Genomic DNA, 25,430 nt, shown 5'->3' with positions numbered 1-25,430 from the left:
GAGAGCTTCAGACAAAGAGAGGTCTGAAAGTCTTCAGTGGTTCTCCCTGGAGTGTAAAAGAATTATACCCCATCATAGAACTCTGCTCAGAAATAGCACAAGTAATAGAATTACTAGACAAGGACATTGAAACAGTTATTTTAACTGTAGTAGTCCATGTGTTCACTAAGTTAGAGGAAAGCTTGAGCAAAGACATGCAAATATAAAAACATGTGAATCAAATTTCTAGATACTAAAACTACAATGACTGAGATGAAAAATACAACACATGGCAATAACAACATATGAGATGATGGACATGAAAATATCAGTGAATTTTCAGATACAGAATTAGTGATATGGTTTGGCTCTGTGTTTCCACCCAAATCTCATATTGTAGCTCCCGTAATTCCCATGTGTTGTGGAAGGGACCTGGTGGGAGATGATTGAATCATGGAGCAGGTCTTTCCCATGCTGTTCTCATGATAGTGAATGGGTCTCATAAGATCTGATGGTTTTATAAACGGGAGTTTCTTTGCACAAGCTCTCTCTCTGCCTGCCACCATCCACGTAAGATGTGTCTTGCTCCTCCTTATCTTCTGCCATGATTGTGAGACCTCCCCAGCCATGTGGAACTGTAAGTCCAATTAAACCTCTTTCTTTCGTAAATTGCCCAGTCTCAGGTATATCTTTATTAGCAGTGTGAAAACGGACTAATACTATTAGAAATTATAAAAAAAAAAAACACACACACACACACACCAAAAAAAGGCTAAAAAAATGAACAGCACTTCTGTGAGTTGTGGGACAACTTGAAGTGGCTTAATATACATGTAATTGGTGTCTACAAAAGAGAAAGGGCAGATAAAACATTTAAAGGTATCATGGTCAATTTTTTTCCAAATTTGATAAAAACTATAAACCCACAAATCCTAGAATCTCAATGAATCCCAAGTACAATAAAAATTAAAAAAAAATACATCAAGGAACATCATAATTAATTTGGTCAAAATGAGGGATAAAATTTTAAAATTGGCCAGGCACAGTAGCTCACACCTGTAATCCCAGTGATTTGGGAGACCACAGCAGGAGGCTCTCTCGAGGGCAGGAGTTCAAGACCAGCCTGGGCAACATGGCATGAACCTATCTCTACAAATTTTTTTTTTAATCAGCCAGGCATGGTGGTATGTGCCTGTAGTCCCAGCTACTTGGGAGGTTGAGGTGGGAGGATCACTTGGGTCCAGGAGTTTGAGGTTGCATGAGCAATGATGGCACCATTGCACTCCAGCCTGAGCAACAAAGCCAAATCCTGTCTCACAAAAAAAAAAAAGAAAGAAAAAGTAAAAAGAAAAAGTTGTAAGGTATCCAGAGGTGGGGGAAAGCATATTATATACAGAAGAACAAAGATAACATGACAGCAGACCTTTTATTAGAAACAAGACAAGCAGGAAGATAGTGGAACAGTATCTTTTTTTTTTTTTTTTTTTTTTTTTTTTAAGACAGAGTCACACTCTGTCACCTAGGCTGGAGTGCAGTGGTGCAATCTCAGCTCACTGCAACCTCCGGCTCCCAGGTTGAAGCGATTCTCCTACCGCAGCCTCCCAAGTAGGTGGGACTGCAGGTGTGTGCCACTATGCCTGGCTAATTTTTGTATTTTTAGTACAGACAGGGTTTTGCCATTTTGGCCAGGTTGATCTCGAACTCCTGACCTCCAGTGATCTCCGCATCTAGGCTTCCCAAGGTGCTGAGTGTGAGCCACTGCACCCAACCCAGTACTTTTTAATAACAAGAATAAAATTGTCAATCTAGAATTTTATACCCAGCAAAAATATCTTCCAAAAATGAAGGCAAAATAAAGACTCATTTAGGTGCACAAAGCTGAAATACTGCATTAGAAACTATGTAGCTAAATATAAAATCTTTTTATTATTATTAAAATCACCCCCCCAAAAAATAGCACTTAAAGCAAAAATAATAAAAATGTATTAGATCTTAAACATTAGTAGTTAAGGAAATGCAAATTAAAACCACAATTAAATACTAGTATATACCTATTACAATGTCCAAAATTAAAAATACTGATGATGTTGAGCAACTGGAACTCTTGTACACTGCCAGAAAAATGTAAAATGTTACAACCACTTTTAAAAAGTTTAACAATTTCTTAAAAAGTTAAACATACACCTGCTAGCCATTCTCCTCTCAGGTATTTATATAAAAGAAATGAAAGCCTAGATCCACACAACTCTTCACAAATGTTCACAGCTTTATTTGTAATAGTCAATAACTGGAAACAATCTAAATGTCCATCAGCAAATAAATGAATGGGCAAACAATGTGAAGTATCCATACAAAGAAGTTTTATTCAATAATACAAAAAATGAACTACTGATATATGTACCACTATGAACGAATATCAAGATAATTATGATCATAATAATGGAAGTCCTAGCCAGAGCAATCAGGCAAGAGAAATAAATAAAAAGCATTCAAATTGGAAAAGAAGAGGTCAAATTATCTCTGTTCACTAACAACATGATCTTATACCTAGAAAAATTTTAAGAGTCCTCCAAAAGACTTTTAGACCTGATAAATCACCTTAGTAAATTATTGGGATATAAAATTAACATACACAAATCAGTTGCATTTCTACACAACAACACTCAAGCTAAGAACCAAACCAAGAACTCAAATCCATTTACAATAGCTGCAAAAATAATAAAATACCTAGTAATACATTTAACCTAGGAATAACATTTAACCAAGGAGGGGAAAGAGCTCTATAAGAAGAACTACAAAACACAGATGAAAGAAATTGTAGATGACACAAACAAATGGAAAAATATCCCATGCTCATGGATTGGAAGAATCAATATTGTTAAAAATCATCATACTACCCAAAGCAATCTAGAGATTCAATACAATTCTTACCAAATTACCAAAGTCATTTTCACAGAATTAGAGAAACAATTCTCAAATTCATACGAAACCAAAAAAGAGCTGAAATAGCCAAAGCAATTCTAAGCAAAAGAAAAAACCAGAGGCATCACATTACCTGACTTCAAAATACACTACAAGTCTATAGTAATCAAAACAGCACAGTCCTGGTACAAAAATAGACCCATAGATCAACAGAACAGCACAGAGAACCCAGAAATAAAGCCTCATATGTACAACCAACTGATCTTCGAAAGAGTCAAAAAAAAATAAACAATGGGGAAAGGACACTCCAATAAATGTGCTGGGAAAACTGGCTAGCCTTAAGCAAAAGGTTTACCATACACAAAACTTAACTCTCTTATCATATATAAAAATTAACCATACACAAAATCCATATACGAAAATTAACCCAAGGTGGATTAAAGACTTAAACATAATATCTGAAACTGAAAATCCTAGGAAAAAAAAAAACCTGGGAAAAACTTTTCTAGACATTGGCTTAGGCAAAGAACTTATGAGTAAGACCTCAAAAGTAATTGCAACAAAAACAGAAATAGACAAATGAGAATTAAACTGAAGAGCACAGCAAAAGAAACAATCAGCAGAGTAAACAGACAATCTACAGAATGGGATAAAATATGCATATGACATACGAATCTAACAAACTATGCATCTGACAAAAGTCTAATATCCAGAATAAGGAACCCAAACAAATCAACAAGGAAAAAAGCAAATAACCCCATTAAAAAGTAGGCAAAGTAAATGAACAGACATTTCTCAAAAGAAGACATATATATGGCCAACGAACATATGAAAAAATGTTCAACATCACTAACCATCAGAGAAATGCAAATTAAAATCAAAATGAGATACCATCTTACACCAGTCAGAATGGCTATTATTAAAAAGTCAAAAAATAACGAAGTTGACAAGAATGCGGACCACCAACACATTTACACTGTTGGTGGGAATGTAAATTAGTACAACATTTATGGAAAACAGTATGGAGATTCCTCAAAGAACTAAAAGTAGAACCATCATTTGATCCAGCAATCCCACTACCGAGTATCTACCCAAAAGAAAAGAAATTAGTATATCAAAAAGACACCTGGCATCACATGTTTATCACAGTGCTATTCACAGTAGCAAAGTTATAGAATCAACTAAATTTCCTTCAATGGTTGATTGGATAAAGAAAATGTGGTATATGTACACCATGGAATACTACACAGCCATAAAAAGAATGAAATTATGTATTTCGCAGCACCATGGATGGAGCTGGAGGACAACATCCTAAGTGAAATAACAGAGAAACAGAAAACCAAATACTGCATGGTCTCACTTATAAGTAGGAGCTAAAACAGTGGGTACACATGGACATGGTGATGGAGATAACAGACACTGGGGACTCCAAAAGTGGGGATGTTGGGAAGGGAGTGAGGGTTGAAAAATTACCTGTTGAGTACAATGTTCACTACTTGGGTGATGGGTTAACTAGAAGCCCAAAGCTCATCATTACACAATATATCCATGAAACAAACCTGCACATGTATCCTCTGAATCCAAAATGTAAAAATTACTATTACTATTATGTTGAGAAAAAGAAGCCACCCCAAATAACAGTACACATATATTAAATTCCAGAAAATACAATGTAATCTATATTGATGAAAAGTGGATCAATGGTTGTCTGGGGATTAAATAAGGTAGGGAGAGGATGTCACCAGGTTATACACATGCTAAATTATATTTAAATGAAAGTTAAATAATATACTTTGAATGTAGGCAGTTTATGTATGTCAATTACATTTCTATAAAGCTGTTTTTAAAATATAAAAGAATTGCATAAAATAAAAGTGCTATGAATCAGGGTGTTTTTTTTTTTTGGTCTATCTTAACTGTGGTATCCCAAGCATAGACATATAATGTATACTCATTCAATATTTCTTTAAGCCAAAGTACTAGAAAAACTGGCATGTGGTTACAGTTGTTACATATATCTGCGCCATGTTGCCTTTTCACAGGGCCATGTGCAGAAGATGCCCATCTATTAAGATATGCCGCTGTTACAATTTTTTACTAGCTGAGTTGGTGGCATTCTGTGATTTGGAAAAGCATTAAGTTTACCAGCACTTCATTTTGACTCTTCTCACTTGACTACTGGGGATTATTAAATAATGAATATTTTAAGATATTGACTCATATGTTTCAAACATGGAAATTTTAAACTTGGGTGGCAGAGATTACTGGCTGTCTACCAAATATTCATGATCATCTTCCATAAGGTAGAGATGATATTGAGAAGGGGCTGCCCTGTTAAAGCCTCAGGCTCTGCTATATGATTTGTGCGGACTAGTGCAAAATAAAGATGATAAAAATGCAGACCCCTCTTTAAAAATATATGTATTAAGAATTTCAAGTGGTAATAGCAGAGCATTAAACCAAACATGGAACCCTTCTAAGTGTGGGGCCCTGTCCTGCACAGGTCACGTGACCATAAAGCCATACCTGCTCAGCCCCTGTTGCATATGGGGTAGGAGTTAAGGAAAGGATGTGATTAGTTCTCGCCATCAGAATGTGAGCAGAAGTGATACGTATCACTTCCAGCCAAGATGTTTAAGAAGCAAGTGTGCCTTCTCTATCCTCTGTCTTCTGCCAGTTGGATATCCTTGATCAAAGTGATCTCAGATGCCTTGTAGTGAGCGTGTCAGAGCCTCCATAGTTGAGTCTCAGAATAACTGCAACCCACAGAGCCTGCCCTCCCCTCCTCCACTTAAACTAGTACCAACCAAAAGCACTGAATGTTATTTTAGTCAAAATAAGTGTCTGACATGATAAGCCCTTAAGATTTAGGGATTTCCTGCTACAGCAGATAGCATTAACTTAACTAATACATTAGTTGAGAATGTAAGACTTTTAGCTGAGATTCCTTAAAATCCAGAGAGACAAAAGAGTTTGCCGTTCCACTCATATCAAGTCTCAATCTCTAATTCTCCTCTCTGTTCTAAGCTCTGAATAACTTTGGACACATAGTAGATGCTCAAAGCACATTTACCCATTCATTATTTTAACAAACAGTTTCTGAGCAACACCTATGTGCCAGGTATTGGGTACTATGGATTCAGCAGTGAATAAAATAGACGAAGTCCCTACCCTCATAAAACTTACATTTAAAAGGAAGACTCCATTAAATAAATGAATGAATGAAGGGATGAATGTATCAGGAGGAAAGTAGACAATACCAGGTAACTGTGAGGAATTTTATTCCCCAAAAATTGTCATAATACATACAAAATTGCTATATCAGTTAAGGCTAACTTATACATCCATTGTAGGACTTAACTGCCTTTGAGCAGAGAATTCCCCTGTAAATGAATGTGTTTCAAACCATCACTCAGTAGACCTGCAATCATTCATGGTGGCAGGGGAGTACTAGAAAGTGGGAGAATTATTCATTATCTTCTTAACCCAAAATGAAAAGCTTAGAGAGATGCCATTTAAAAGAAATCCATTTTTGCCCATTAACTAGATTCTATTGCACTACCATCACCTTTGGCAGATACAGCCCACATTCTCTAATCATAAAAAATACAGTATTTTGGATCTTATTGTAAAAATCTTACAGAAATAGCTGTAACACTACCGTATAACAGTGAACTTAAAGTGCTATGATAAGCATACACAGGCTAGCAGGGCTTTCAAGTTCAACATTTGAAGCAATAATCATTTTTTAATTATTGTAATTATTTTACATCTAAGTAAGCAATTTTAAGGGCAAAATATTTTAATTAACATATGCAGAAGCTATACAATTTAACTGAAGCCCTTATTTCCCAAAACTCAAGAGATTTCTGAAGGCCTTGCCCAAGCACAGACACAGCTTTATATTAGTCCAGCATTTTACCTACCCTTTCCAAATTTCATCCCAGTGGAAATAAGCTATTCTAAAATGTTAATTCTCTACTCTGCCTTTTTAAGTACAAAATATGTATAAAATATGCACAAATAATAAGTATGAGACTCAGTGATCTATCTCAATGAAACACGCCCATGTAATCACTTCCCAAGTTAAGAATCAAACAATCCCAGACCTCATCTGTGTTCCCTGCCAACCACAATGCCTTCTGTCCTCCTCAAAGGTAACTTCTAACACCACAGATTATTTTTGACTATTTTTGAACTCTATATAAATGAATCTTATAATACATATTCTTTGTTTTCCGAACTTTCTATTTTAAAAACTTTTAAACCTACAAAAAAGTTATAAGAATATTACCAAACCCCAGATATTATTATGTTTTCTAGTTGTTAACATTTGCCTACACTTGCTTAACCTACCTCTATCTCTCTTGATAGATGATAGATAATAGACAGATGATAGATAGATAAATAGATAGTTGATAGTGATAGATAGATAGACAGACAGACAGACAGATAGATAACTGAATCACTAGAGGGTAAGTTTCAGATTATGGATATGATACTCCATTTTTAAATACTTCATCCATATCCCAAAAATAAAGCCATGCTGTTATATAACCATATTACCACACCTAAAAAATTGATAATAACTCCATAATACCTAATATCCAGTCCATATTTATTTTCTTCAATGATACCAAAAATAACTTTTATAAACTTTTTTTCCAAGAGGTCTCATTACATTTGGTTGTTAACTGTCTCTTTAGCTTCTTTTAATTTAGGACCTAACCCCTACTTCTTTTTTATCCACAACATTTCCTTTTCAGAAAATCCTGACCAATTTGTCTTTTTAGGGTATGTCACACTCTGGATCTGTCTACTTCTTTATGGTGTTGTTTAGCTTGTGTCTCCATCATCTGTATTTTCCCTACACTGTAGGTTTGATCTGGAAGGTTGAGATATTTCAGTTAAATATTTTTTGAAAATTATACTTCATAGAAGGACATTCTATCTGTACATCTAATCAGTACACTTTGATATCCATTCTTCTCATGTAACTTCCTTCCTAATTCTCTGTGGCCATTTCCAAGAATAGCAGCAGTTAAGCCCCAGGAACCCTTCAGTAAAACTGAAGACATTAACAGAATATATGGAGGAGCGATGCTTGTCCATATACACATGGCAATTTGACTCAGTTGGCCATAGCATCATTTTCATTGAAGACTTAGTTCCCTGATCCTCATGATTGGCTGCTATAATCTGAATGTGTGCCCCTTAAATTCATATGTTGAACTTCTAACCCCAAAGGTGATAGTTTGGGAAGTGGGCCCTTTGGGAGGAGATGAAGTGATGAGGGCTCCACCCTCATGAACAGGATTAGCAGTCTTATAAAAGAGATCTGAGATCCCCCATTCCTTCCCTATGTGAGGTTACAGTGAGAAAATGGCTGTCTATGAGAAAGTGGGCCCTCACTAGACTCCAAATCTGCCAGTGCCTTGATCTTAGACGTCTCAGCCTCCAGAATGGTGAGAAATAAATTTCTGTTGTTTATAAGCCACCCAGTGTAAGGTATGATTATGGCAGCCCCAATGAACTAAGACAATGGCAGAACAGAATCTTTAATTCCATGAAAGAAGGACAACATACTTTTCAAAAAGTTTTTTTACAGAGAGTAGCCAAGCCTGTTTTTGCAGTGACCATTTATTAAAGACAAGTATCTCTCCCTAGCACATTTCATGTCTATCTGACATCAAAAAAGGCAGGAAAATAGAAGTAAAATGAAATTAGAGAATCAACAGGGAGACAATGATAGTATTAGAGAGGTGGTTCTCAAACTTTTTAGGCCATGACTTACAACCAATTATACATGAGTAAATATAAACTGAAATAAACATTTCACAAAACTTATCCTTACTACATGTGAAGAAACATATCTTAGCCTATGTCATTAAAAAAAAAAGAATCTGTGTTTATCCATAAAATGTTCATAATCCCCAAAGGTTCATGAGTTGGAGCTGGAGGGGAAAAATGCATTAGATTAGCTAGGCTAAGTGTTTAGCAAAAAAATGAGGAGGAGTTAGAGTAGTAGCTTACCTCAGTTAAGAGTTAGCTGTTATATCTTAATTATTCAAATCCACTTTTTTTCTCAGCTATAGCATCACGCAAAGACCAATTGGAATCAAAAGACTTGAGTTTGAATTCCTACATATCTGCTTTTAGCCGGAAGACCTTGGGCGTGTTCTTTGGACTTTTCTGGAAATGTGGAAATGTATTCTTCCTCTTCGAAACAGATAATGTCAAGTTCACAGAGTTGTTGCACAGGTTAAAGGAGGAAAGGAATGTGAAAGCGCCTGGCACAAAACAAGCAAATACTGTTTCATGGTTCCGGGGGTAAGCTCTAAAGCCATAGTGCAATTTCCCTTTTGCTTGAAGAAATCAGAGTAAGTAAACTAAGAGAGCTTTCTCAATCATTTTCAAGTGTGTACCATCACCTTGACAAACCATCACTTCCTGTATTTCAGGCAGTCTGTGAAAAGAGTAGGTTGGACAGGGAGAAGCACTAGGCAAAAAAAAAAAAAAAAAAAAAAAAAAATCTCAGTACATGTCTAAATCCTCCAGAGTAACACAATTCTTGGATAAAGAAACAGTGAAAATTGGCACAAATGACCAGCTCAGATTATATAAAATTCATGCCATGAAAACAGTAACTGAAAACCAGTAAAATGGTTTAGGTTTGTGCTGGTTTATTCCTCTAAGCGGATGTATCTCGCTTATCGTTTGTTTTCATTATTCCTGATGTGTTGCCTATCACATCACAAGCTTCTTCAAAGGGAAAGGAATAAGCAGTTGTCATAACAACAAAGCTCTTCATTACCCTGGGAACCTTCGACAGCTTTATTTAAAATGAAGGAGAAAAAAGAACCCTAACCAATTAGCTTTATCAGTCTGATTCATGTTCTTCTTAAACTGATAACTGTTTCCTGAAGAACTTACAATTTGATGGGGAATGTGTCATGAATATTTATGCTAACATAAAACTCGGAGAAAAATTGGCAAGCTAATTATCACTTGGAAGGTGTTTCTGGTCAAATTCCTGCCCAGTGATCCATTTGATTTTTTAAAATGACTTTTATTAAACAAATCAAAGAATTAGTGGGACTTTTGCCAACATCTATCCATTGGTTCAAGAACAGCAATGAGACCTATTTAGGTTTAAACTTTAAAGCCAAGGCTTCACCCTCACTAATTTGATTTGCGTTAACTTTTCATTCAGTTAAACCGGAAATGTTATTGCCTGCCTTCCTCCCTTCCTTCTCTGTGCCAGAGATACAGTGGAAGTCCCTAGACAGTTTTAATTCTGCCCTTCTCTGCAGAATTAAAAAAGCAGATGTTTTCTTCTGGCTGCTGGAGATAAGACTGAGAAGTAATTATTGTTCTAGTCCCAAATCCCACAGGTGTTTTCATTCCTGCCCTGTGACCATAGGAAAAATAAATAGTAAATCTGAGATGGTCTTGTTGGGGTGCTCTCCAGGTTCAGGCTTAAAGCCAAATCTTTGAATATCTCCCACAAGTGAAAAACTATGCAAGAGTCAGCAAGCTTCTTCTGTAAAAAGCTAGATATTAAATATTTCTGACTGTGCAAGACATAGGGTCTCTGTCAAAATATTCAGTTCTGCCATCTTTGAGTCAACCAGCCATAGATAATATGTAAATCAATGAATTAGGCTGGATTTGGTCCAACCATAGTTTGCTGACCTCTAAGGCTTCCCAAGAGATTAGCTATCTACCACAAAAGAAACAAGTATGTAAGTTACTTAAATAAACAATAGTGAACACCTAGAAAGCAGGCTCACAGGCCGGGTGTGGTGGCTCACACCTGTAATCCCAGCACTTTGGGAGGCCGAGGTGGGCTGATCACCTAAGGTCGTGAGTCCAAGACCAGCCTGACCAATATGGAGAAACCACGTCTCTACTAAAAATACAAAATTAGCTGGGCGTGGTGGCGCATGCCTGTAATCCCAGCTACCCAGCAGGCTGAGGCAGGAGAATTGCTTGAACCTGGGAGGCGGAGGTTCTGGTAAGCAAAGATCGTGCCATTGCACTCCAGCCTGGGCAACAAGAGTAAAATTCCGTCTCAAAGAAAAAAGAAAAAGAAAAAGAAAGCAGGCCCACAAACGTTTTCACAAATACTATTTCATTTAATCCTGAAATGAAGATTACCCTAAGAGATAGTAATCATCATTTTCTTATCTTACACATGAGAAAGTCATACTTGAGTTGCTCAGGTAACTCCTCTGCTACATCAAACAGCTGATATCTTGATTTCAGTTTCAGTGCTCTTTCCACCACATACCCAGCTGTCTAGTAAACAATGCACAGTATACAGATCAAACAGAAAGAAATGTAAGTGATAACAATTTCTATAGATAGAGTTATTGGTCAGCAGAGTGCAATATATCAACACTCATCTAGCCCCATTGAGTCTCCCATGATACTAACTCAAGCATTAGACCAAGCTGTGAGTAACCAGAAAGCCAGAAAATTCTGTGTGCTGGTCACAGGGTTATTTCTGAAGTAATCATAGAGGCCTAATACACTCTAAACTGTCTGTTCTCTCAAACTGAAACCAAGAAAGACTTCAGCAATTATTTGGAGTCAAGGGAGGAATGCCATCCAGAAAGAGTCTGTGCTGAATCAAATTCAGGAACAGTATGGATCAAGCTTGGAACATACTTAGAGTCTACATATAAGTAAGAGTCTTCAGTTATGGAAGATTTTGCATGCAACTATTACTTAATTATGACAACTCTACACAGTCAGAACATTGCATTAGGAAACACAGATGCACCATCTGTTAAGAAAACATGATTTAACTGATTTTTTCATTAGACTTTAGCCTTGCAAATATTAACTCTATATTGTCCAGCTCAAACGAAAGTCTCAGTGAAAAATACTGCCGATGAGGCATCTGTAAGTGATACCCTATGTATCTAATTCAATTAAATTCTATACCTGACACCTAGGCATTTACTGAGTGCCTAGGTGTCAGGAATAGTAAAATAATCTCTGCTTTCAGGGAGTTCACAACTTTAGCAATAAGAATAAAACATCCACAAAAATGAATATGATACAAGGAAGAATTTAGTTTGGAAAGGATTTAGTACTGCCTGGATTCAAAAAAAAAGCAGAGACCTGGAGAAAGACAAGGGAGATTTCATAAAGCAACATGTCCTAGTCTGTTCAGACTGCTACAAAAATACTATAGACTGGGTGCCTTACAAACAATGGAAATTTATTTATTCCAGTTCTAGAGGCTGGAAAGTCCAAAATCAAGACATCAGGAGATGCGGTGTCTGATGAAGACCTCTTCCTCATAGACAGCCATCTTCTCACATAACCTCATGGATGAAAGATGTGAGGAGGCTCTCTGGGATCTCTTTTGTAGGGACCCTAATCCTATTCATGAAGCCTCCACTCTCATGCTCTAATCTCCTCCAAAGACTCCACCTCCTAATACTATCACTGATATGGTCTGGCTGTATGTCCCCACGCAAATCTCGAATTGTAATCCAAATCATAATCCTCACATGTTCGAAGAGGAACCTCATGGGCAGTTCCCCCATACACTTCTCATGATAGTGAGTTATTATGAGATCTGATGGTTTTATAAGGGGCTTCTCCCACCTTTGCTCTGCACTTCTCTCTCCTGCCACCATGTGAAGAAGGACATATTTGCTTCCCCTTCCACCATGATTGTAAGTTTCCTGAGGCCAGACCAGCCATGCAGAACTGTGAGTCAATTAAACCTCTTTCCTTTATAAATTAGCCAGTCTCGGGCAGTTCATATATATATATGTGAATATATATATTCACATCTTCACATATATATGAATATGACTATATATGACTATATAGTCATATATAGTCATATATGAATATATGTGTATATATGAGTATATATATGAATATATATGAATATATGTGAATATATATGAATATGTATGAATATATATATGAATGAATACATATGAATATATATATGAATATATATATTCACTTTAAATTCTGGGATATCTGTGCAGAACATGCAGGTTTGTTACATAGGTATATACATGTTGGGCAGTTCTTTATAGTAGTGTGAGAATGGACTAATATGGTAAATTCATACTGAGATAGTGGGGTGCAGCTGTAAAGATACCTGAAAATGTGGAAGTGACTTTGGAACTGGGTAACAGACTGAGGTTGGAACAGTTTGGAGGGCTCAGGGGAAGACAGGAAAATGTAGGAAAGCTTGGAACTTCCTAGAGACTTGTTGAATGGCTTTGACCAAAATGCTGATAGTTATATGGACAATGAAGTCCAGGCTGAGGTGGTCTCAGATGGAGATGAGGAACTTGTTGGAAACTGGAGTAAAGGGCACTCTTGCTATGCTTTAGCAAAGAGACTGACAGGATTTTGCCCCTACTCTAGAGATCTGTGGAACTTAGACCTTGAGAGGGATGATTTAAAGTATCTGGCAGAGGAAATTTCTAAGTGGCAAAGTGTTCAAGAGGAAGCAGAGCATAGTTTGGAAAATTTGCAGCCTGATGATGCCATACAAAAGAAAACCTATTTTCTCGGGGGAAGTTCAAGCCCACTGCAGAAATTTGCATAAGTAACAAGGAGCCAAATGTTAACCAACAAGACTATGGAGAAAATGTCTCCAGGGCACCTTCACAGCAGCCTCTCCCATCACAGGCCCAGAGGCGTAGGAAGGAAAAATGGTTTCCTGGGCTGTGCCCAGGTCCCCCCTGCTCTGTGCAACTTCAGGACATGGTGTCCTGTGTCCCAGTAGATTCAGCTCCAGCCATGGCTAAAAGGGGCCAAGGTACAGTTTGGGCCATTGCTTCAGAGGGTGCAAGACCCAAGCCTTGGCAGCTTCCACGTTGTGTTGAGCCTGTGGGTGAACAGAAGTCAAGAACTGAGGTTTAAGAACCTCCACCTAGTTTTCAGAGGATGTATGGAAATGCCTGAATGTCCAGGCAGAAGTTTGCTGCAGGGGCAGAGCCCTCATGGAGAACCTCTGCTGGGGCAGCGTGGAAGGGAAATGTGGAGTTGGAGCCTGCCACAAAGAGTTCCCACTGGAGCACTACTAAGTGGAGCCATGAAAAGAGGGCCACTGTCCTCCAGACCCCAGAATGGTAGATCCACTGACAGATTGCACTATGCACCCAGAAAAGCTGAAGACACTCGATGCCAGCCCGTGAAAGCAGACAGGATGGGGGCTGTACCCTGCAAAGTCACAGGGGCAGAGCTGCCCAAGGCCATGTGAGCCAACGTCTTGCATCAGTGCAACCTGGATGTGAGACATGAAGTCAAAGATCATTTTGGAACTTTAAGGTTTAATTACTGCCCTGTTGGATTTCAGATTTACATGGGGCCTGTAGCCCCTTTGCTTTGGCCAATTTCTCCCATTTGGAATGGGTGTATTTACCCAATGCCTGTACCCTCACTGTATCTGTGAAGTAACTTCCTTCAGGTTCATAGGCAGAAGGGACTTACCTTGTCTCAGATGAGTCTTTGGACTTGGAGTTTTGGGTTAAAGCTGAAATGAGTTATGACTTTGGGGGAACAGTTGGGAAGGCATAATTGTGTTTTGAAATGTGAGAAAGATGAGATTTTGGAGGAGCCAAAGGCAGAATGATATGGTCTGGCTCTGTGTTCTCACCCAAATCTCATGTTGAATTGTAATCCAAATTGTACTCCTCACATGCTGCGGGAGGGACCTTGTGGGAGGTGATTAGGTCATTGGGCAGCGGGGAGGGGTTAGTTGATGTATAGTTTGCCACAGAGGTTAAAATTGGGAGTCCATGGACGATATTCAGCCTGGTAACTTTTTGTTTTCTTTCTTGGTCTACACAGTTTTTTTGTTTTTTGGGGATTTTTGTTTTTTGTTGTTGTTGTTTTGTTTTGTTTTTTGATTTTGTTTTTGTTTTATTTAAATGTATTGCCAACATTAAAAAGTTGGAAGATTTTACATAAGAGTTAGATTTAGGACTCCTCTTAAAAAGTCAGATGATCTAACAACCAGGGGCATTATTACATGTGAACGATTGGGGCTGTGTAGAGGCTGACCTCTAACACAGGGCGTGACCTCTCCTCTCATGTCCTTGTATTCCTTAGGACTTTACCACCGGCCTAGGTCCCCTCCAGACCCACTGCACCCATTTGCATTACTTATGTGGCCTCGGTAGGCATCTGAATTTACAACAACTAATTCAAAAGAAACACATGAGATATAGTCTAAGATAAGGTAAGAGAACTTGAAATAATTTCAATATGATTAGAAAGGTGCCTGAAATTATCCAGTTCACTTCAAAAATAAGTGACCAACTATTAAGTTAGAAGCCATGAATTGCTGAAATAGGAAAAGCAGATTGAATCACCTATACTGTGAAGAAGATAATTGAGTTGCCTATAAGCTGAAAATTATGAATTTGATTCAGTAAACAATGCTGGGCAATCAAAGGTTTTTGCACAGAAGAGCGATATACCACAGCTAATTTTGGCTTTTTCAAAAAACGTTAATTCTGACGAAAATAAATTTTAAAAATTTATATGCTTTGTTTCAACAAGTAAACAGGTTATTTTATGAACTATGTTGGAACTAAATGTACTGTGAAATACATTTATGTTTTGATTTATAACTTGGATGACCTCAATTTGAACATGTGTCCTATAACTTTTTTTCAGTGTTCTGCATGAATTTCAAAACACTTCCCATAAACTCAAGCATAAATATATGTGGAACCACAATCATTAAAAGTTTTATAAGTTGTGTGTTTGCCAATCACTTTTCTTTATACCACTTAAAGGCAATTATTTTCAAGTAGAAAATAATTCATGTTGAGTGTATTCTAAAGCACATTTATAAACAAAAAGCAATCATTTATGAGACATATATATTCCAAAATTCTTCACATTTACTGTTGACTTTTTTTGAGGTTCACAATAAAATGCCAGCTGGGCATAGTGGGTCATGCCTGTAATCCCAGCACTGAGGTGCACAGATCACTTGAGACCAGGAGTTGAAGACCAGCCTGGCCAACCGAACGAAACCCTGTCTCTACCAAGAAAAAAAAAAAAAAAAAAGCCAAGATGTCAGTTGATGACATTAAGGAGTTTAAAGCTATTTCTTACATAACATTTATATAGGCATAGTCAGCCTTTTGAGTCAATAGTATCTCTAGCAAGGACTATTTTTATCCTATATTTAAAATATTCATATTTCCTTTATATATATTCATATAACAATTTCAGTAACTTGTGGCTTATAATGAGCAGTTATATTTTTTGAAGTAAAAAAGGTAATTTTAAGCACCTTCCCAATGATAAATTAGTTCAAGATCTCACCTTTTCTAAGAAACAATGTCACTGGATGGACACATCTCACCCTTTAGCTATTTTTTTTTATTTCTCTTTTCTATTCTATTACCTTTCTTCTCCGAAGGTTATTAGTCAACTCTCCATTTAAGATAGTAATACATTTATTAAAAATTTCAAGCCCTTAACTTGGGCTATTGGCCAAGAATAAGTCCAGCAAAAACTATAGTTATTTATCAGCTAAGGTTATATTTCATTTCTATTATCACCATATTGCCACTATAACCATTTGTTTTTAGAACTACAGTCTCCTCAGTTTATTATAAATGAGCTTGAATTTGACAACTGCATTAGAATTACATGTATTTTTGTTTTATTTATAGGATCTGCCTGATGACAAAATAATCTTCTCTTCAAGGCATAGGATCTTACTTAAGCGAATAAACACTTGTCCCTCCCAACACAAGTACAAAGAAAACTAGTTATCTTAATAATCACTGGGTTTCTGCAAGAGATACCCACATATATGCATATATTTAGGTGGTGGTTGTGCCATTCATGCCTCATAAATCAATCTGGCAGGTCTTTATGTTAACTTGTGCTTTCATGCTTGAATCTCCTTTGTTTTTCAATGTCTTCATTGCACCGCAATCCTGAGATCAGGTGTACTTTCCAGAAGTGTTTTCATCAAAGAGACATAAACAGACTGACCTGTGTTCTTCTTGGCCTGTCATGTGATTTCTTTGCTTAGTCTTCTACCTAAAGTCATTTTGCCTTTTTTTTCTGCACCCCTTATGTTACATGCTCATCTGAATTTGTTGCTGGTTATCACCCCAGTACACTTAGCCTTACTGCTTTCCGCATTTCCCCTTCTATATAAGTGTCAATGTTTCATTACATGTTCCGAAATAGATTCACTCCTTATTATCAAAACATCACTATTCAGAATAATCTTCTACATATCTTTAGTCAGCAAATTTTCTTTTCACATTTTATGCTCATACACATCTAATAGAAATTTGGTGATGATTTTTGAGAGTCCCTCTAATCCATAATTGAGTCAAATTCCAAATATGTTACTGATACTGAATTTATCTTATGTAGTCATTTGTATCACTAACTCATCCTTGGTCAAGTTATTAAGTTCATCTAGCAATTTTGGAATTAGGTGATTTCTACATCTACACAATCCAGAGAGTAAAGCTATCTCGTAAAGCTATCTCTATGTGAAAGACAAAACCAAAACTCCTAAATTATTCACAACAGAGATTGACAATGTGATAGGCTAAGTTGGTAAGGACAATCATTGATCGCATATCTTAAGCAGCCTGGTACATATCTTACTATAGGGTCTTGTACTGCCATTAAAATACTACACTTAAGTTTTATGCTTTATCTCCTCCAATGATTTTAAATACTTGACAACATGGAGTGTGTGTGTGTGTGTGTGTGTGTATGTGTGTGCACGTGTGCACATACACATGTGCGTTTCTGGGATTTTTCACAGCTTCTAGCTCTATGCAGTTTATATAATAGGGGCCTGGAAATTTGTGAAGAAGGAAACAAGGGAAGGAAAAGGGGATCAACTAAGCAATGGGAATGAGGGCCCTTAAACAACACCAGGATAGAAATAGCAGGGATCAAGGGCTTCCTGATTACCCCACCAACTCACTTAGCACTAAAATTCCTGCAGGGAAGGGGAGGATGATAGGAGAGGTAGCCCAATCTTATACTGTCCATGTTTTTTGGAAGAAAAAAATAGGAATATTGCAGAGAGAAAGAAAATTATCAACTTTTAGAAGGTGAGATAACATGAAATATAAAATGTGGCTAGACAGCTCTTGTTAAATATTCAGCACTTTTTTTTTTTTTTTTTTTTTTTTTTTTTTTTGAGACAGAGTCTTGCTTTGTTGCCCAGGCTGGAGTGCAGTGGCATGATCTCGGCTCACTGCAACCACCACTTCCTGGCTTCAAGTGGTTCTTGTGCCTCAGCCTCCTGAGTAGCTGGGATTACAGGCATGTGCCACCATGCCCGGCTAATTTTGTATTTTTAGTAGAGATGGGGTTTCACCATGTTGGCCAGGCTTGTCTTAAACTTTTGACCTCAAGTGATCCTCCCACCTTGGCCTCCCAAAGTGCTGGGATTACCAGACATGAGCCACTGCCCCCAGCCAATATTCAGCACATTTTTGATAGTCACTCAGTATATAGCAGGGACTCAACACCTGTTTGCAGGATCTATTAATATCTTACAATTTGTATGAACTCGATCATGTCAGTCACTGTGCAAAGGGCTTTATGCATACTACCTATTTTGAAAAACTAATAAAATTTATATAAGTGAATAATCAATTCATTTAATATATTTCATGAATGTGACTCATCTTATTGAAATCTTATTACAGCTGTATGTCGTAAGTACTATTATAATCCCCATTTGCACATTTATACAAATGAAGAAACTTAGGCTGAAAATTATGAGTAACTGAGCCAAGCTTTTACACTAGCTACCTAAGTGGCTGTGCAGAGTTCAAACCCAGGCATTCCAACTCCAAACCTGCATTTAGGCACTACTCCAGCACCTCAGGAACTCTGCTACACAAATATTATGCCTTATTAAGACAGAATTATGCAATTCTGTTTGGCTTCTCTGACCCATGCTAGGCACCATAATAATGTTAACACTAATCGTCAAGTCCTACATGTAACAGTACCCAAAGGAATGATGTAGCTTCAGGACTTCATTAAGAGATTTCTGGGGGAATGCCTGAAATCATACAGAGTAACAAGAGCTACGTACATTATGCTGTTCTTAGACCTAATGGCAGACAACAAATTATAAACACTATACCGTGGTGATCACATACCAATTCCTCTTTGTTTGCTTTTGTGAGACAAGGCCTTGCTCTGTCACCCAGGCTGCAGTGCAGTGGCACAATTATAGTTCACTGCAACCTCGAACTCCTGGGCTCAAGCAATCCTCCCACCATGGCCTCATGAGTATTTGGGACTGCAGGCATGTGCCACCACGCCCAATTACTATTTTTTTTAACCAAGTCCTTTTTGGAAACTTGAGCCTGTGTGAGGAAACGAATAGCTTATCTCTGTTTTGTCCTGGTCTCGATACTTGTCTGTCTGTTATCCCAGATATTCTACACTCTTGAGCTCTAGGATGGTCTTTATTGTTTGTTTTTCAGGTCTCTGGGATAAAGTATTGGTCTTTTCATTTACAAATGCCCAGTTGACTTTAGGTGCCCCTTTTGTAAGTTTCCTTGTGACTTTCCTCCCCTCCAATGTGTAGAGTTCAAGGTGTTTGCCTTCCTCATTTGTTTTTTGGCTCAGAGCAGTCTGTCCTGCTAGAGCTCTCTTTGCCATTTACAGTGTCTTTACCTCTTTGATAGGATCAAAGTACAGATTTTAAAGTCCACATTAATTGGCCACCAAAACAGCTTCCTGTTTTGGACACATTATTTCCCAGTGTCCCCTGCCATGATACTCTCTGTCAGTCTGCTGTTGGAAGCAGTGGTTCAGAGACATCACTGCTTATTTCCTATCCAATATTGTGACAGCTCAATATCTACTTTGTAATCCACCTTTCACAGCCTCAAATACTTTCCCTGTTCCTTCGGATGTTACCACTGGCCTATGTCAGTATATTCCTTTTCCATCCTTTGAGATTCCCCAGTACTGTGGTCCTGGAACAGAGAATAAGCCTTAGAAAAGCCTAAATTCCAATCTGTGGCACATTACCCTGTAAATCTCTGATGTGAATAATTCAGTGAATCTGCAGTGGTTCCTATCCTTTCATTCACACTGAGATTATCTTTCATTCATCTTTTGGGTGTTGCAAAAATTTGAAATACTCCAAATGCTTTATTCTGAAATGAGTGAGAATATTTGTGATCTGAACTAGAGAAGCTGTAACTTCAGCCATTCAACACAATTTTTAAGCAAAGTTTATGTTCTAGAGAAATAGCAGTGAACGAGATAAGCCAGGGCTCTGTCCTCATGGAATTCACCTATTACTTTGTCATTAGTTAATATTCATCAACTACATTTGATATGGAAAACATATGTTAGGTGTTTGGGAATGGCCAATAAATAACATTCCTTTTTCCCAGTTGAATTCAGAACCAAATTAGAGACAGAAAAGATAGACAGATGGAGATCAAACCAACAGCTTTATAACTGTTAAAGCTGATCGGAGAATGTGACTCTAAATCTGCCTTTATCATGGAATTTAAGAAACGTGTTTCCTCTCCAGTGTAGCCTGACAGCTGCAGGGCATTGTCTCTAGAAACAGAACCCTTAATGTGTGTCAGAGGGCTGACAAGAAGGCATGAACCCTGTGGACATATTCACCCTGAAAAAGAAATTTAGAGGGGACCTGGTCCAGCATGTTTGGTTTCTTCTCTTGAACTTACAAGTCAGATAGTGACATTAGAGGCTAGGAGTTTTTTTTGTTTGTTTGTTTGTTTGTTTTTTGACGGAGTCTTGCTCTGTCATCCAGGCTGGAGTGCAGTGGCACGATCTCAGCTCACTGCAAGCTCCGCCTCCCGGGTTCATGCCATTCTCCTGCCTCAGCCTCCCGAGTAGCTGGGACTACAGGCGCCCACCACCACGCCCGGCTAATTTTTTGTATTTTCAGTAAAGACGGGGTTTCACCATGTTAGCCAGTATGGTCTCGATCTCCTGACCTTGTGATCCGCCCGCCTCAGCGTCCCAAAGTGCTGGGATTACAGGCGTGAGCCACCGCGCCCAGTTGAGGCGAGGAGTATTAATCGAATAGAAATCCCGTCACATGAAAACACGAGGCCAGAGTGATTATACTAATAATAAATGAAACTGAAAAAACTATAGTTGAGTCAGGGAAAACTTATTTGTGCTTGGAACACTAAAGATTTATTGAGACTTAGGAAAAACTTTTCTTAAGAGTCATGGGTCCACAGGTTAATTAACAGCGATTGTGAGAGTCTGCGCTATGCAATGATTTCAGTAATGGTCATAACACGAACGATGACTTTCATTTTGAAAGCAAAAATTGCAGGCGAGGTAAAGATATGTAGATTAGGAGTTGCACACTTTGCATTCACATCTGAATTAAAATAAATAGCAATCTAAAATACAGTTTATATAACAGTGAAGAGTAATTATGACAATAATTGAAGGAAATATTTTTAATGAAGCATTACATGTAGAGACAAGTTGTTTGAATAAGCCTATCAACCGAAAATTCAGTATCACCTTCTTGCAGGTTTGGATTTATTAAGCTATTTTCCAATATAATCTAAGAAGAAACAAATGGTTTTCAACCATAACAACTAGAGTAATCACCAATAAGACCTCAAGTAATGTTGGATGATGACTCCCTCACTCTGGAGGCTGCTGCAAACATAGGAATCACTTATATTCCAAAGCTGTTGCTTGCTCCTAAGAGATCAGGTCACACTGGTGAGTCCCCCAATTTATTTAAATCTGTTATTTTATTTCAAGTGCTAATTGTCTCTCACAACAAACAGAGACTCCTCTCAGCTGCAATTATTGGCATTACAATAGATAATCAACAGGAAAGCTTGAAAGCACAGAAAGAAGAGTTGCCTTGGTTACAAACCTGAAATGCTTTAGGTATTACAGTTACAGCCATATTTCTAAATTTCCCGAAACACCTCAAGAGGAAAGTGTTGCATTTATTTTCTTCTTTGTGGCCCAACCAAGTCAATTTTAACCAACATGGAGACCTGGTCTTATACAAATGGTTTTACAAGGTCTCTTCAATAAATAGCCCCACAAAATAGGGCTTTCATTTAATTAGAACATTTGTATATACATGTTCATGGATTTCAGAATAATAATAAGGAATCAGAGGGTTTTTTTGTGCTAAAGTGGCATGTTATTATATTTTCTCCATCCACAACTATAATATGCAGCCATTACTCTACATTATACTCTCATCTCCTTTTTCTTAAAAGCAAATGGAAAAATAAATCACTTTATGGCCCATCTCTAGTCCAGTCTCAAAATGGTATTTTCCCTCTTGAGTGCAGATTGAGTGAGGCTAGCTGGGCAGACCAAAAGGTAGACCTCCATAACAGGGCTCTGCTAGTAATTGTTTTGTTTTGTTGCTTCCCTATCTATACAGTAAATTGAGGTTTTAAACATTAGGATAATTATTCAGATAATGATCCACTGATATAACTAGCAGTTTAGAAAGCACATAAGAAAATTAATGCTATACTTCATAGGACATCTTACTGTTTTTATCAGGCTGTTTTAGTGGTCAGTATGATTTGTCCCTCCACCCATTTATCTTGGTTATGGGAAATTTTCTTGTTTACTTTTGAAATACCTTGTGCATACTCAGATGCCTTACATTTCACTACCTCAGTGAAGGTATTCAGACGTACTAATAACTACCATTTATTAAGGCCTTAATACATGACAAGCACTGTATTAGAACTTTTAAGAAATAGTGTACTAGCTACAATGTGCAACATTACAATCTAATATCTACAATAAATAACAATCCCCTCATGCAAAAATTATTATCCCTATTTATAGATAAGGAAACTAACTTGTGACTTGAAGGGATTTTGGGGGATTTTTTTTAATGCTTTATTGTATATTTATTATAAAGAATTAGCCAGTTTCAAGTGATGTGGCTTTAATGATAATGTATGTGAAACTTCATAGCTTGGCTTATATCTATTGCCCACCAGATTAAGTCAACACTTTTATTTTCTGGCAACGATATTCACTCTCGAGGCTGTGTTAGTTTTGTGGCGCTATAAGGAAATACCTGAGACTGGGTAATTTATAAAGAAAAGAGGTTCATTTGGCTCAGAGTTCTGTAGGCTGCACAAGAAGCATGGTGCCAGCATCTGCTTCTTGGTGAGGGCCTCAGGCTGCTTCCACTCATGGCCAAAGGTGAAGGGGAGCTGGCGTGTGCAGAGATCACATAGCAAGAAAGAAAGCACAAGGGGTGGGAGGTGCCAGGTTCTTTTTAACTGCTACTCTCTCAGGAGCAATAACTTCCTACCACGAGAATGGCATCAAACCATTCATCAGAGATCTGCCCCCATGACCCAAAGACTTCCTGCTAGGTCCCATCACCAACATTAGAGATCAAATTTCAACATGAGGTCTGGAGGGGACAGATATCTAAACTATAGCATAGGCTTTCAGTAAAGATAATATCTTCTGCTGTTATTTATTTTAAAGGTCCAGCAATCATTACTAACTATTCTGTTTTGTGGACCTACCTGTCTATGCTGAATCTCAAGCTATGTTCCCATTCTACTCAGTTTCAGCTCCATCTCTTGCCCAGCTCACACTCTGGACAAAAATTTTAATTTCCCTAATGAGATTTCTTTGTCACATTTCCTCCTGTTTAGGAAATCCTTAGACATTAGGAATTGCCCCTCTGTCCGTGATTTTAATCTTGTTTACCCATTCTCCGAGTTCCCTCCTCACAGTCCTGCATTTCTCACATTACTTGTTTTGTATGCTGTCACAGTCTGTCCCATTGGTAACCCCCAATGAACCACACCTTGTTATATGTACATCCTTGTATAGTCTGCTTTCCTGGAATCTTCACTGGCGCTGTGACTCGCAGGCAAGAAGATGCAGCAGAAGTGACTCCGTGTCAGTTCTCAGCCTAAACCTTAAGAAAGGCTGACAGCTTTCCCTCTTGCCCTGAGACTAGATGAAGACAGATAAAAGTCCAGCTTCCCTAGCTGGGCCCAGATTCCAGACATTCTGCCCTCTGAGTATGGCCACACAAATCACCACTGGCAAGACTGGCAGAAGACCATCCAGCTAAGCCTAGCCCAGCTTGCAAAATAATGAACACATGAAATGGTTATTATGTTAAGCCACCGAGTTTTGGTACGGCTCGTCACACAGCAATAAATAACAAACATACACTAACTGGTCCCAGGTTGGGTCCTCTTTGCTCTTACATACCATGCAACAAGCTTAGTTGTGCCATCTGAATCTGGCCTGACCCACTCTTGCCTACAACCCCTTACTGATACCATTGTGGTGACACAGACACAACACATATACTTTTTTCATCAATACATATTGACTTATTTTGCCACTTGGACTTTTGTGTTTTGCTGCATATCTTTGCTATTTCCCAATTTTGTCACTACTATGAGATTATCATCATCCTTGCTTAACTCATTTGTCTAATCTCTACTATGGATGTCTTCCTCCCTTGCTGTCTTTGTCAGGCTTCTCCAGAGAAACAGAATCAATAGTTTGTATACAGTACATACATGTATACTATGTAGAGAGATACAGATATAGATATATAAATAGATGTTCTGTTTCTCTGGAGAAGCCTGACAAACACAGCAAGGAAAGAAGGGAAGAATATATAGGTAGATTTATTACAAGGAATTGGCTCATAACAACGTGGGGGCTAAGTTCCAAGATCTGCAGGTTGAGTCGGCAAGCTGGGGAGACCCTGGAAGAGCCAACGTTTCAGTTGAAGTCAGAAGGCAGAAAAAAGCCAATGTCCCAGTTTAAGGGCAATCAGTAACGAGGAGTTTTCTCTTGGGGGAAAGTCAGCCTTTTTCTTCTGTTTAGGCCTTCAGCTGACTGAACGAGGCCCACTCATATTAGGAAGAGCAATCTGCTTCACTAAATCTACAGATTTCATTTCAATTTCATCCAAAAACACTCCCACAGAAATACTCAGAAAAAGGTTTCACCAAATACTGGGCACGCCATGGCTCAGTCAAGCTAACATATAATAAACCCCTAGACTTGCTAATGAACTAAGTGATCAGTCAAGATTTTGTCCATGGTCAACTCAAATATCTGTAATTAAGAAAGAAAACTTTGTGGTGATCAGCATTCACCCCAAGGTTTTGTCCTCCACTATGCTGCTGCCTTGTGAACTCCATTGTGTTTTTCCTTTATGGAATTTTGCTCCTGTCTGTCAGGCTTTCTGTATCTTTCTGTACTGCTGGATTGGCTTCTCAGTCCTGGGCCTCTGCAGTCATGAGTCGTGCAAGTCAGCAGCAAAGCACTAGGAAAACTTAGAAGAAACCAAGAAGTGTCTTCGGAACAGTGGACTGAATAAGGAGGAGCAGGATCGTATTAAAATATACATGTATGTGTGTGTATGTGCATGTGTGTGTGTGTTTTATATTTTTAAAAATGGACAGTGAATTTTAAGAGTATAAAGTCTTTTCCATGGGAACTGTACTAATCCAGTT

Source organism: Pan troglodytes, chromosome 10, assembly GCF_028858775.2.
Source record: "Pan troglodytes isolate AG18354 chromosome 10, NHGRI_mPanTro3-v2.0_pri, whole genome shotgun sequence".
Classification (NCBI taxonomy): Eukaryota; Metazoa; Chordata; class Mammalia; order Primates; family Hominidae; genus Pan; species Pan troglodytes.
This window is presented reverse-complemented; position numbering follows the sequence as displayed.